Source organism: Hemitrygon akajei, chromosome 31 (genome assembly GCF_048418815.1).
Source record: "Hemitrygon akajei chromosome 31, sHemAka1.3, whole genome shotgun sequence".
In the NCBI taxonomy this organism is placed as follows: Eukaryota; Metazoa; Chordata; class Chondrichthyes; order Myliobatiformes; family Dasyatidae; genus Hemitrygon; species Hemitrygon akajei.
Window position 1 is genome coordinate 17944637 of NC_133154.1, and position 15187 is coordinate 17959823.

At 48.5% G+C, this 15187-nt stretch overlaps 1 protein-coding gene across 1 annotated transcript in view; it reads right to left on the bottom strand.

Moving 5' to 3' along the window:
• slc16a8 (solute carrier family 16 member 8) overlaps positions 1-14650 on the bottom strand; it is a 28687-nt gene extending 14037 nt beyond the window's left edge. Inside the window, exon 1 of the mRNA XM_073033953.1 lies at positions 14502-14650. The gene's annotated coding sequence lies outside the window, so the exon portion shown is untranslated. The remainder of the gene's footprint in view (positions 1-14501) is intronic.
• Positions 14651-15187: the final 537 nt, after the last annotated feature.

Genomic DNA, 15187 nt, shown 5'->3' on the forward strand with positions numbered 1-15187 from the left:
ACCTCAACTTCATCCTAAACACTCACAACTCCCAAACACACCTCAACTTCATCCTAAACACATCCAACCCCAAACACACCTCAACTTCATCCTAAACACATCCACCTCCAAACACACCTCAACTTCATCCTAAACACATCCAACCCCAAACACACCTCAACTTCATCCTAAACACATCCACCCCCAAACACACCTCAACTTCATCCTAAACACATCCACCCCCAAACACACCTCAACTTCATCCTAAACACATCCACCCCCAAACACACCTCAACTTCATCCTAAACACATCCACCCCCAAACACACCTCAACTTCATCCTAAACACATCCAACCCCAAACACACCTCAACTTCATCCTAAACACATCCACCCCCAAACACACCTCAACTTCATCCTAAACACATCCAACCCCAAACACACCTCAACTTCATCCTAAACACATCCACCCCCAAACACTCCTCAACTTCATCCTAAACACATCCAACCCAAACACACCTCAACTTCATCCTAAACACATCCACCCCCAAACACACCTCAACTTCATCCTAAACACATCCACCCCCAAACACACCTCAACTTCATCCTAAACACATCCACCCCCAAACACACCTCAACTTCATCCTAAACACATCCAACCCCAAACACACCTCAACTTCATCCTAAACACATCCACCCCCAAACACACCTCAACTTCATCCTAAACAAATCCACCCCCAAACACACCTCAACTTCATCCTAAACACATCCACCCCCAAACACACCTCAACTTCATCCTAAACACATCCACCCCCAAACACACCTCAACTTCATCCTAAACACATCCAACCCCAATCACACCTCAACTTCATCCTAAACACATCCAACCCCAAACACACCTCAACTTCATCCTAAACACATCCACCCCCAAACACACCTCAACTTCATCCTAAACACATCCAACCCCAAACACACCTCAACTTCATCCTAAACACATCCACCCCCAAACACACCTCAACTTCATCCTAAACACATCCACCCCCAAACACACCTCAACTTCATCCTAAACACATCCACCCCCAAACACACCTCAACTTCATCCTAAACACATCCACCCCCAAACACACCTCAACTTCATCCTTAACACATCCAACCCCAAACACACCTCAACTTCATCCTAAACACATCCACCCCCAAACACACCTCAACTTCATCCTAAACACATCCACCCCCAAACACACCTCAACTTCATCCTAAACACATCCAACCCCAAACACACCTCAACTTCATCCTAAACAAATCCACCCCCAAACACACCTCAACTTCATCCTAAACACATCCACCCCCAAACACACCTCAACTTCATCCTAAACACATCCACTCCCAAACACACCTCAACTTCATCCTAAACACATCCAACCCCAAACACACCTCAACTTCATCCTAAACACATCCACCCCCAAACACACCTCCATTTTATCGTAAACACACCCACCCCGAAACACACATCACCTTCACCCTAAACACCCACAACCCTCAAAACACACCTCACTTCATCCTAAACACCACAACTCCCAAACACATCTCACCCTTACTCTCTATCCCCGTGTTGGAATGTTAAGAGTTGCTCACCACCGGATCCCCAGCCTCTGACCTGACCATGGTATTTCCCAGCCTCTGACCTGCTCTTGCAACCACGGTATTTCTGCGGCTAGTCCATTTTAAATTTCAGGTGAACAGTGGCTCATCCTCCAGATGTTGTTTGTGGAGGAAGCGATGCCAATGAGAGACGAACTCTTTCTTGTTGAAGGCTGCTCTTCCTGTGGTCCCCCAGGGAATGTATCTCTGGCCTCACATGTCTGCTGATCCCTACCCCACACTGACATGCCATCTCCACATTCCTACATTCCCTGTGTCGTCAATTGGCTTCCCAGGAGAGGGTTGGAATTGGTGGCTGCCTCTCGGCCACTGAGTACATCTCCACCCCTCTCTTGCCCCTTCAATGAGCTTTTAAATCAGAGAGCTTGGGCACAAAGCCAGAGAGTGTCAGAGATAGAGTGAAAATGGCACTGAGAGAGAATCAGAATCAGGTTTAATATCACCAGCATGTGTCATGAAATTCGTTGTCTTTGCAGCAACAGCACTTTGCAATACATGATAATAGAGAAAAAAGGGTAAATTACACTAATCATATTAAATAGTTGAATTAAATAAGTATTGCAAAAAATTATTTGCATACTTACTAATCCAATTTACCATCCCATCATCCAGATCATTAATGTACTGTATATGACAAACAACACTGGACCAGTACAGATCCCTGAGGCACACCACTAGTCACCGGCCTCCAACCTGACAAACAGTTCTCCACCACTACTCTCTGGCATCTCCCATCCAGCCACTGTTGAATCCATTTTAGTACTTCAACATTACTACCTAACGATTGAACCTTCCAAACTAACCTTCCGTGTGGAACCTTGTCAAAGGCCTTACTGTGCTGTAAATGTTATATGGTTATGGTTATATAAAACAGAATAAAAAAGTAGTGATTAGTGTTCATTCAATGCCCATTTAGGAATTGGATGGCAGAGGAGAAGAAGCTGTTCCTGAATCACTGAGTGTGTGCCTTCAGGCTCCTGTACCTCCTTCCTGATGGTAGCTTTGAAGCATCGCTCCTCGAAGATGTTCTGGATACCATGGAGGCTGGTGCCAATGATGGAAATGACTGAGTTTACAACAGAATGGGTGGGGGGGGGGGTAGAAGGGGGAGGGTGGGAGAGAGAGAGAGAGAAAATTGAGGGAGGAAAAAACAGAGAGGGCAAGAAACTGAAAGACAGCAAATCAGGGACTGAATGAGACAAAGAAAGCCAAACGGTAACGGGAAACTCAGAGAAAATAGTGGGGTGCAGAGACAGATGGAGCTGAAGAATGAAAGGTAAAATAAACACAAGCACTGTCTGGAGAGAAACTGTGAGAGCAAGAGAGACGGAGAGGGAGAGTCAGAGATGTGGGTAATAATTGGAGGGAGTGAACTCAAGGAAGAGGGGAGCAAAGACAGATACAGCATTGGAATAGAGAGCACAGAACACTGAGGGGTAGAGAGAAAGAGTAGGGAATTTACAGAGGCATAAAGCACAGAAACAGGCCATTTGTCCCAACACAGCTATGCTGACCAAGATGCTCACCTAAGCTAGTGTATTTGGCCTGTGTCTCTTTAAATCTGTCCTTATCCATGTACCTGTCGACTGTCTTTTAAAAGTTTTCAATGCATTTTCCTTAAACACCTCCTCAGGTACTGATCACCTTCTAGGTGAGAAAGTTGCTCCTCAGATTCCTAATAATCTCTCCCCTCGCACCATAAAGCCCTGCCCCGTACTTCTCGATTCCCAACCCTGGGAAACAGACTGAGTGAGTTCACATACAGAGCAGTGGAGGTGTTTGGAGTGAGACGGCTGAGGTGGAGCCAAAGGGAGAGGTCTCGAGTGTGAGATTGTGAGAGGCAAAAGTAAGAGAGTCATGGGTGTATGATGCTTGAGAATAGGCCTGAACATATCAGACAGCCCAGCATGTAGATACAATCATAAGGAAAGTGTGTTGGCATCTTTGGAGGTTACGGCCGTTCAACTTGTTGTCATACACTAACAAACTTATACAGATGCACTGTTGAAAGAATGTTAACTGTATTAAGTTTCAGCAAGTAATAGGCTCTGCCAGTACCTCACAGGCACATCCCTCCACACCATTATCAAGAAGGCAACATCGTTTATCAAAGATCCCCACTACCTGGTCCATGCCATCTTTTAGCAGTCACCATCAGGCAGGAAGTACAGAAGCCTGAAGTCCCACACCACCAGATGCAAGAACAGCTATTCAAGCCTTCAAGAGGACCACAACCTTGTTGTAGGGTTTGGAGGCTTACGAGCCTCAGCGACCTGGAGAGCTATGCTGCCTGGGGTTAGGGCTTTATGCTTTGGTTCTTGGTAGGGTCACCCATGCCAAGTTGGTAAAGGGTAGAAGCCAGACTAAAAGTGGTCCACTGGTCGTCCAGATTCAGGGGTTCAGCTCAGGGCTAACAACCCTGACTGGTCAAAAAAGAATTGTTACAGAAACAGCAATGAAGAATCCTTCTACATCTGAGTGCGACGGTGTATGGCCAAGGATGGAAGACCTTCACTGCACATCAATGGCATAACAGACAGGAACTAACTACTATCCCACAATCATTTTGTTTTTGAACCAACAGGCACAACTCTAATCACTACAGCACAGCAACGATAATGACGACTTTGCAATAAAATTGACTTTTTGTTTTTAGTTGTGTTTTCTTGTAAAAATCGTGTCTGTGATTCTGCTGCAAGTAGGTTTCTCATTGCACCTGTGCTCACATGGGCTTGTGTATACGACAGTAAACTTGACTTTGACTTTCAACGTCAGCGAAGACAGGGCAACAAAAGATAGAACTGGACATCAAGAAAGTGAAATCCGAAGAGCCACAATGAAAGGAGGAGTGAGAGATGAGTTGGAACTCACCAGCCCTTGGTCTAACACAGAATTCCCCTGCATCTATGGGGACTGAGCAGCTTTACAATGAAGAAGAGAGTTCAGTATAAAAAGGACAGGTATTAGTGTAAACCCAATCTGCCCTCAAAGCACTAGTGTTCCACAAGCTCAGAAGCAGCTTTGGAGAATTATCCTAACTTTTGGCAAAAGAAGCCATTTTACAGAACTCAATGATCCTTTGTGCTTTTACAGAATTTAAATCTGCCGACTTGGATGAAAAACAGGAAACGGGTATGATTATCTGGAGAGGTTGGCTGTGGCTCAGGTGCGCTATGAGTTTGGCTCAGCCGCTGGTTTTTACACCGTGGCAGGGATGCTGCCGGAGACTCCCCGGTTCAATCCTGACCTCTGCCGCTGTGTGTATGTGAAGTGTTTACAGTCCCTGCGACCTCACGGGTTTCCTCCCACACCTCTAAGGTGGGGGGGGGGGGTCCGTGGGTCAACTGGCCGCTGTAAATTGCCCCTAGTGTGTAGGTGAGAGACAGAATACGGGGTGGGGTGGGGAGTTGTAGAGTCCAGAGTCAGCATGACATTGTACAGCACCGGTGATCACGGTTCAATTCCTGCCGCTGCCTGTAATGCAGGGGTTTTTATGCCGTGGAGCCTTACCAACAACTGAGGGGCCCATGGACCCCAGATTGAGAACCCCCGCAAGGAGTGTGTACGTTGTCCCCGCGGCCGTGTGGGTTTCCTGCTTCAGTTTCCTCCCACATTCAAGAGACGTGGATTCGGGTTAGTGAGTTGTGGGCGTGCTACGTTGGTGGCGGAAGCTTGGCGACCCTTGCGGGCTGCCCCCAGCGCATGCTGGCACTGTGTCGGCCGTTGAAGCCAGCGACGTATTTCACCGTTTGTTTTGATGTCCTCGTGACAGAGATAATGGCGGCACGGTGGCGCAGCGGTCAGCACAACGCTTTACGGTGCAGGCGACCCGGGTTCAAATCCCACCACTGCCTGTGAGGAGTTTGTACGTTCTCCCTGAGACCGCGAGGGTTTCCCCCGGGTGCTCCGGTTTCCTCCCACGGTCCAAAGACGTACCGGTTGGTAGGTTAATCGGTCTTTGTAAATCCTCCCACGATTAGGGTTAAATCGGGGAATTTCTGGGCTCAAAGGGCTGGAAGGGCCTGTATGCCACACTGTATGTCAATAAATATTTTAAAAAATATTAAAAAAACGCCCCTTCAACCTTACTGGTCCATGCTGACAAAGGTTCGTCTTTGCGCACATTGGTCCCATATTCTTCTAAACCTTCCCTATCCATGTGGGTGGCTGTCCAAGTGGGAATGTGGGAAAATAAAAATGGGATTGATGTAGGATGAGTGTAAATGGATGGTTGATAGCATGGATTTGATGGGCTGAATGGTCTGCTTCTGAGCTGTATGTCTCTGTGACCCTAAACATTTAGAACGGTCACTGGGATGAGCTTTGAAGGGAAAGGTTCCCCTGGGGAAGCGGATGGGTAATTCCAGCTGTGAGGAAGGTCGGCGGGGGCATTCCGAGGATCAGCGAAGCTGTGTTTGAAAGATGCGACTGGGATTCCTCTGGTTGGACCAAGAGCTTCAAGGGATAAGAAACAAGAGGTTGCAAAGGCTGGGATCTGGTGTCCCCTAGGGAAACACCAATGCCCAGGAATGCACGAGTCTACAGAAAGTGATGGGTACGGTCCAGTCTGACACAGGCAAAGCCCTCCCCACCTCTGAGCACATCTACTAGGAACGCTGCCACAAGAAGGCAGCATCTATCATCAGGTACCCCCACCATCCAGGCCATGCTCTCTTCTCATTGCTGCCATCAGGCTCGAGGTACAGGAGCCTTGGGTCCCAAACCACCAGGTTCAGGAGCAGTTATTACCCTTCAACCTAATTGCTTGTTGGTGAAACTTTGAGAACTAGGAATGCCGCTAACATTTACCAGAATCAGTGTCATGTCTGTTCTCACAGACAAAGGTGGTGAAATGTGTTATATCGTGGCAGCAGTACAGTGAACGAGGATTAACAAGGTGGTGTTCATGCATTTCAGAGATTGAAAGTACATTTATTATCAATGTACAGCAATGAGATTCGTCCTCCCACAGGCGGCCACGAAACAAAGAAACACCGTGGAACCGTTCAAACAAAACAACAAACACCCAGTGTGCAAGTGCAAGGAATGAATCGCGCAAACGGCAAGAACACCGAGGATATTTGACATGAAACCGCAGAGACCTCAGAACGGGCGGGCAGTGTTCAGGACAGCGTTCTCTGTCCATTGACTGCAGGCCGCCGAGCCCCGAACAAATCGCGCAAAAAAATATAGAAATCTGATGGCAGAGGGGGAAGAGGAGCTGCTCCTAAATTGCTGATTATGGATTCTCCCTGATGTAGTAACGAGAAGAGGGCTTGTCCCGGGTGGTGAAGGTAATGGGCGCTGCCTCTTGAAGGCGGGGAGGGTTGTGCCCGCAATGGAACAGACAGTCCAAAAGGTGCATAAATTGATGGCCTTCCACCAGGTAGGCTGGAGTGTGAGGGAGGGACAGCACATCGCTTATACCCTGAAGAAAAGGTAGCGTGAATTTGGCAGGATGTTACTTGCCCTCCAATGTCCTCTTCACGTCTTGCGGCATTTTTGTTTTGCCGTTTCCGTAGCATTTAACTGTTCTTTTTACGAGGCCGAGTAGCTAGCTCGACGCTCAACCCAGCGCGGATGGAAGGTGCGCAAGGAGCCAGCTGAATTCGAACTCCAGACCGCTCGCCTCGAAGTCTGGTGCAGACGCCTCTACATCATAGGCCGACCTACCGACGCGGAGCAGATTATACAAATCACAAAAAAGAGAAAATCTGCAGATGCTGGAAATCCGAGCAACACACACAAAACGCTGGAGGAACTCAGCAGGCCAGGAAGCATCTATGGATAAAAGTACAGTCAACGTTTCGGGCCGAGACCCTTCAGCGAGACTAGAGAAAAAAAAACTGAGGTGTAAATTTAAAAAGTGGAGGGAGAGGAGAGAGAGAGACACACACACAAGGTGACAGGTGAAACATGGAGACGGAAGGATGATGTAAAGAGTGGGAATTTGATGTGGGGAAAGAGACAGAAGGCCATGGAAGAAAGAATGGGGGGGGGGGGGGAAGCACCAGAGGGAGGTGATGAGCGGACAAGGAGATAAGGTGAGAGAGGGGAAAGGGGATGGGGAAATGGTGAAAGGTGGGGGGGGGGAGCACCAGAGGGAGGCGATGAGCGGACAAGGAGATAAGGTGAGAGAGGGGAAAGGGGATGGGGAAATGGTGAAAGGTGGGGGGGGGGGGGAGCACCAGAGGGAGGCGATGAGCGGACAAGGAGATAAGGTGAGAGAGGGGAAAGGGGATGGGGAAATGGTGAAAGATGGTGGTGGGGGGAGGGTTGGTGTATTACCGGAAGTTTGAGAAATCGATATTCATGCCATCAGATTGGAGGCTACCCAAACGGAATATTGTTCCTCCAGCCTGAGTGTGGCCTCATCACGACAGTGGAAGAGGCCGTGGATGGACATATCAGAATGGGAATGGGAAGTGGAGTTAAAATTGGGTGCTCGGTGGAGTGATCTTCCAATCTAAGTCGGGTCTCGCCGATATTCAGGAGGCCATATTGCAAACTATACAAATAGTGGTTATATTGTAATGTTAAAATCGTTACAGCTCAGAATGAGACTTCTTGGTCCATGTTGGCTACCTGCAGAGCCTGTCCCCTTCCGCTTATCGCTCCGACCATTTCCCCACAATAATCTGCTGGAGGAACTCAGCGGGTGGAGCAGAATCTGCACGGGGAAAGATTGACGTTTCAGCTTGAAGGACTGGGTTGCTCGTGAATCCTTCATTTACCCTTTGTAGCCCTAACCCTGACTGTCTCCACCTCCCCAACAGGCAGTTGTTCCAGACCAAGATTACTCTCTGCGTATCCTCTTGATTTTAATAATGTTATACACAACCAGGTAAAAGTTCTCCAACGCCTCTACTTTCAGCGGAGGCTGAGGAGAGCTGGACTGAGCACACCCACGCTCGCGTCCCGCGCAGCAGAGAACACCGCTTGGTACGAAAACTGCAACATGGCGGGCAGGAAGGCTCTACAACGGGTAGTCAAAACTACCCAATGCATCACCGGCACCGGCCAACCCACCATCAAGAACATGTATACAGAAAGGTGCCAGTAAAGGGCCAGTAACCTCGTGAAGGATCCCACCCTGCCCGTGGGCTGTTTACCAAGATACAGCCCTTCCTGGAGCCTGGGGGTGCCCCAGCCACGCCCAATTTAATCGTAGCCTAATCAGAGGATAATTTACGATGATCAACTAATCTGTCTTTGGACTGGGGGAGAGGAAACCCACGCGGTCACAGGGAGAAGATACAAACTATTGAACCCGGGACGCTGGGACTGTAAAGCATTGTGCTAACCACTATGCTGCCTTGTTCGCTGGGGATGGGAGTTTGTCCCGCTCCCACCAGGGAGGAGGCTACGTTGCATCAGACACAGTAACTTTCCCCAAGCAGTAAAGCCAATCAACACCGCCTGTCACTAACTCACCACTCCACAACCCCAACCACCATTGCTTTATCATTTCCGGTCAGCCATCTTCTATACAAACACTCCTGTACCTAGCGTCACTTTATGGACATATAATCAATCTACATACATGAGCTATCTTGTGTATTTTCTTTTATTGTGTTTTAATATTTTTATGTTGTGTTTTAAACATTAGAATAAAGACCAATTAAACAATCTTGAACCTTGTAGTCTCAGCTCTTGATTTACCCTCTTGTGGTGAACTACATATACCTGTCTGGACACCACCCCCCCCCACCCCCAATGACTGCTCCTGTGGCTCCTCCCACAGACCCCTGTATAAAGGCGATTGGAGGCACTGCTCCTCCTTCAGTCTCCAGGATGTTGTGTGATGGTCTCTTGCTGCTGACAGTGCTCTCTTCCAGCTAATAAAAGCCTATCTCTCGCCTCACGTCTCCGAGAGTTACTGATGGTGCATCACCTCTGTCACTAGTCCTGATGCGGCTAAATTCCATTCAGTCACCTCCCTACTCCCACACGAACAGTTGCAGTTTCTCAGGTTCAGATGTACATCTGATTCCCCTGATCCCAGGAAACCCTTCAGCCATCCCGCCCTGCATCTGATCCGGGACGCCGACAAGTTCTCCTATGGTGAAGCACTCAGAAACGGACGCAGTACTCCCGCCATGGCTGAACCAGTGTTTGATATAAGATGCAAACATGAGGAAATCTGCAGATGCTGGAAATTCAAGCAACACATACAGAATACAGGTGGAACACAGCAGGCCAGGCAGCATCTATAGGAAGAAGCACAGTCGACGTTTCGGGCTGGGACCCTTCGTCAGCACTTTGTCACAGTCCCGTTGTGTGCTCACACGCCTTTTCAAACAGGCCACCTGACAGTCTTCCGGCAGCTCCCTCTGAGGGTGGGTCGGAGGGTTATAGCCAATGTTCACCACCCTCTCCCCACAACAGCCTGGGCAGGCTCTCCTCCAGAAAAAGGACCTTGTTTAGCCTAAGGGCACAGTCTTGTCAATCTTCATCCCATCTGTTGTCCCACAATCTCTCCATCCGCAGAGTGACCCCTTCCTTGGTAAAGCCCAATCCCAATGGAACACAGGACAGCGCCATCCAGGGTGTCTGCGCCGAACATGATGCAGAATTAAACCAAATCTCTCTCTGTCCATACACAATCCATATCCCAATTCTGAAGTGTTTCTCCCTGAACTCATTTCTGTGTATTTATTTGGTCCCTGATGGGCCCCACTCCAACTCTTGTTAAAGCTTACTGTTCACTGACCCAGGGGAGATTCTAAGCTCATTAGTAACTGCCATGCTCCATCTATCAACGACACTTTGCCTCAGCTTATCCTACACAACCGGAATTGTTGGATGTGGTGTGTGACACAACCTCTTACTTTTCCTCGTTTCCCTTGTCAAACAGGGAAACCCGCCTTGGGTTCCCGTTCGCTTACCCTGAGGGGAAGCACCCAGGCTTCATCTGAAAGATTCAGATTGTTCTACTGCGGATGAACCCCAGGGAGAGCAGCCAGCAGCTTGCGGAGAATGGTCCTCACTCTGAATTTCAAAGTAGTTACAGAAAGCGACAAAGACTGGGAGTCTGAATTGGAGGAAGGGCAACTTTAATATTATTCTAAACCTGACAAACATAGACTGAGGTTCTGAAGCTGGCAAGCATAAAGGTGATGGGGGAGTGTCCTGGTGAAGGTGTACAAAGTTATGAGGGGCTGTAGAAAAAAATTCCCCTTGGCAGAGACGTCTAACACCAGAGGACAGAAGCGTAGGGTGAGGGGACGGAGGTTTAGAAGGGTCGGAGGAAGAATATTTCTACACAGAGGGTTGGTGGACTCTGGAACACACTGCCTGAGTGGTTGGAGGTTGAGCATCTCGGAACGTTTAAGAAACATCTGGGCAAGCTCTTGAAATGTGAAATCACCATGGACCACCAGGGACATTAGTATAAATGGGTATCTGATGGTTAGAATGGATGGTGGGCTGAAGGGCCTGCAAGGCTCTGTGACCCTCTAACCCAGGGGTTCCCAACCCTTTTTATGCCATGGACCTCTACCATTAAGTGATGGGTTCATGGGCCCCTGCTCTAACTTATTGACATTCTTGATAAACATCTCCCACTGTTTTATTAGTCCTACTGACCCAGTCTTTGGCCCACTGGGCTGCCTCCTCTTTCCTTCCGTTGAAGTTAGCTCATTAAGAGTGTTGTGTATTTAGTACTTCAAAAATATTTGAGTAATCTTCTATATTCAATCCCTGCTGCTCTCTGTAAGGAGTTTGTACGTTCTCTCTGTGACTGTGTGGGTTTCCTCCAGGTGCTCCAGTTTCCTCCCACGTTTTAAAGACGTTAGTAAGTTGTGGTCATGTTAGGCTGGCGCTGGAAGCATGGTGACACTTGTGGGCTGTTCCAGCACAACAAACAGGAGATCCTGAGGCCCCCTTCAATTCACTTGGGTCGCTGGTATTTATAGAAGGATTATCCAATTGTTGGGAAAATCGTCCAAGTCCCGGACATGCTGGATTATAAGGATTTAATTGGCATCCCATGTGGGCAGAAATATCATTGAACATCACTGCAGGAGAACAGCAAAACAGGGTATGCCATGGGGTGGAACTGATGTCATGCCATTACATTCACTCACCTTTTGTGAGGGACTCTGGCCCACCCATGACTCGCTTGCTTTCAGTTTATTTTTTCATCATTGGGATGGCCAGAGCTTAGAGTTATAGAGTCAGAGATTCTTAGAGCACTACAGAATAGAAACAGGCTCTTCGGACTATCTAGTCCATGCTGACTTGATCTTCTGCCTAGTTCCATCCTAGTGGCACCCAGACCATATCGATCCAAACCCCTGCCATCCACACACCTATTCAAACTTCTCTTACAATTGAACCAACATCTACCATTTCCAATTGGCAGTTTGCTTCACCCTCTGAGTGAAGAAATTTCCCCTTTCACCTTCAACCTATGACCTCTAGTCCTAGTCTCACCCAATTGAGGGACAAAAGCCATCATGCATACACCCTCCTTATATCCTTCATCATTTTGTATTCTGTAAGATCTGTTTTGGGAGTCCTGCTCTTTGTGATTTTTATAAATGGATGAGGAAGTAGAAGGGTGGCTCAGTAAGTTTACAGATGACACAAAGGTTGGTGGTATTTTGGACAGCACAGAAGGTTGTCGTAGTTTACAAAGGGGCATTGACAGGATGCAGAGATGGGCTGAGAAGTGGCAGATGGAGTTCAATCCAGGAAAAGTGTGAAGTGATTCACGTTGGAAGGTTGAATTTGAAGGCAGAGTACAGGGTTATTGGCAGGATTTTGTGCAGTGCGGAGGAACAGAGGGATTTTGGGGTCCACATGCATCGATCCCTTAAAGTTATCACTCACGTTGGTAGGGCGGGTAAGAAGTTGTATGGTGTGTTGGCCCTCATCAGTCATGGATGGAGTTCAAGAGCCATGAGGTAATGTTGCAACTCTATAAATCTCCGGTTAGACCACACTTAGAGTATTGTGGTCAGTTCTGGCTGCCTCATTATAGGAAGGATGTGGAAGCTTAAAGGGTGCATTGAAGATTTACCGGTATTAGAGGGCATGTCTTATGAGGAAAGGTTGAGTGAGCTGGGACTTTTCACTTTGGAACAAAGGAGGACGAAAGTCAAATAAGAGGATTAGAGATATCAATAGAGTGGACAGCCAGTGCCTTTTACCCAGGGTGGAAATGGTTAAGACAAGAGGACATTATTTTAAGGTGATTGGAGAAAAGTATAGGGGTGATGACACAGAATGGTGGGTGCGTGGAAGCAAATATATTACAGACATTTAAGAGACTCTTAGATAGACACGCAGATGACAGAAGAATGGAGGTCGATGTGGGCGGGTCAATCTTGGAGGTTAAAAATTCAGCACACCATCATATCATAGACTATAACATCAAACAGTACAGCACTCTGCAGCTTCTTCAGCCCATCACGATCTATGCAACTTTCAGCTGCTGGTCTTCCTGTGTACCTGCTGCTCGGGTTCCCGGTGGTCCATGCTGACCAAAATTCCCTGCGGGCTAATTCCATGCTGTCAAAGTATCGAGACACCCAACTGCAAAGTATTTGACAGAACACGCTGTATGTTGTATTTGGTCCAAAGTGCAGCGGTGGAGGGACTAAGCGTTTGGGGTAGTTGGCGGAGTGCCAGCCCAGCAAGATGCGTTGTGCTGGAGATGACATCGGGACGGCAAGCGGAGGCTGGGGAACCACACTATGGTTCTGAACTGACGGCTGCTGGTTGGTGTGGAGAGTTGAGTCACCTTGCCGCAGATTATCCGCCTCTTGACCTAGTCTTATCGTCCTGGCATTCACCTGGCTGGCCAGTTAACTTCCCAGCAACCTCACTGGATGTTAGTCTCCCTACTCTTGACAACTTTGTGGAGAAAATGTAACATGTTACCTAGCAGGTATGGGCTGGTTTGTGACACAACATTTGCCCCACACGAGGTTGTCCATGTCTTCGTACTTCATTTGTCGAGGAGTTGCGGTGGAATTCAACTTTGTACAAGTATCATAGACCATCCTCGTTGGCCATATGAAAGAGGATTATCGCTGGAGCAGCTGAGGGTAGTTGGGTAGGTGATAGCCCTGAGGAACTCCTGCAGTAATGTCCCGGGGCTGAAATAAATAACCTCTCACAAATGCAACCATTTTTTCCTTTGTGCAAAATATTGAAGTACCTTCTCCTAGGTGCTGCATCTGGCCCAATACTTCCTTCATGTCAAAGGGCAAATCACCTCAGTCCTGCCCAACCTAGCCCAGGCTGACCAGCACCAGACCAGCCCAAATCCAGCTCAAAGTCCGACGGGTCTGACCAACCTGGACCTGCCCACTCTACGACAGACTGAGAGATCCACACAGCCCCTTCTATGCCCTCCTCTCCACATCTCCTCACACACATCCTCCTGACTACCTCTCTCCAGACCTTTTATTTTACAATACTACAAAAGTTTATTAACAAAAAAAAAATACGATCAAGCATTTACAAGACGGTGAACAAATTCACGTTAAAATAGGATTATTGCCGTCTCTCTCCAGATCTTCACTCACCTTCCCGTCCTGATCTTCCAGCACCCTTGCCCTTCCTTCTCCAGATCTTCATCCTCACCACATCCCTCCTTCCCTCATCTCTTCCCACTCTCACCGATCTTCCCTCATCTCATCCCTCCCTCGCCTCCATCTCTTCCTCGTTCCAGCTCCTCTCTCACGACCATCTCTCCCCTCTGGCCCCTCCCTGATGACCATCCAGCTCTCCCTCACCCCTCCCCCTCCAGCTGCTCTCCAGCCGCGGTCACGGTAGGCACCGGTCGGTTCGGACTGGGTGCCGGGAGCAGACCAGGGCGATTTCCAACTTTTCGGGGCTCTCACTTACTCACCCAAGAGTCGCAGCCGAGACTTCTCTAGCAGCTCGTTCTCCTGCCGCTAAGCTCCCGATCCAAGGCCACTGCTTGTGATCCGGTCGCCCCTGGAAGCTCCTCTGTGGCTGAGAGAGAATGGACCGACAACAAAGCCCCCCGAGCTGGGCGGAGAGATTTCACGTCGGAGGTGATCAGAGCTCGGCATTCACAACGACCGTCAACTTCTCTCTGCCAAACCCGCTCCACAACTCTCACGCAGCCCACCTTAATTCTAATCCGACCTCCCACACGTGCATAACGCACCCTAATCCACCCGGATTCAATGCGCCCTCAGTTCACTCGACCCAGCAGACTGACCACCCCTCACACAGCCAGGGTCTGGGACGCGCCAAATCCACATTTAACTGTAGACGAGAGGAACCTCACCAGGACGGGACGTTTGAGGAGAACGTTGGGGCTCTGTGATCTTCCAGCGAATCTGGAGGCTTGTTCCATTCATGCAGGGAAATTATGTTTGTCCTTCTGATGCTTGAGAAAAGTGGGAAAGATAAACGAGAATTTTACGATGAGTGGGGGCGTTTTTTTTGAAGGCAGAATGAGAAATAATTATTTAACATTATTAACCCTTACATACTGTTCATATTCTATACCTTCACAGTACAGTCCGGGTCAGTTGTGACCCGGCCCAAGAATCCCCTCATAAC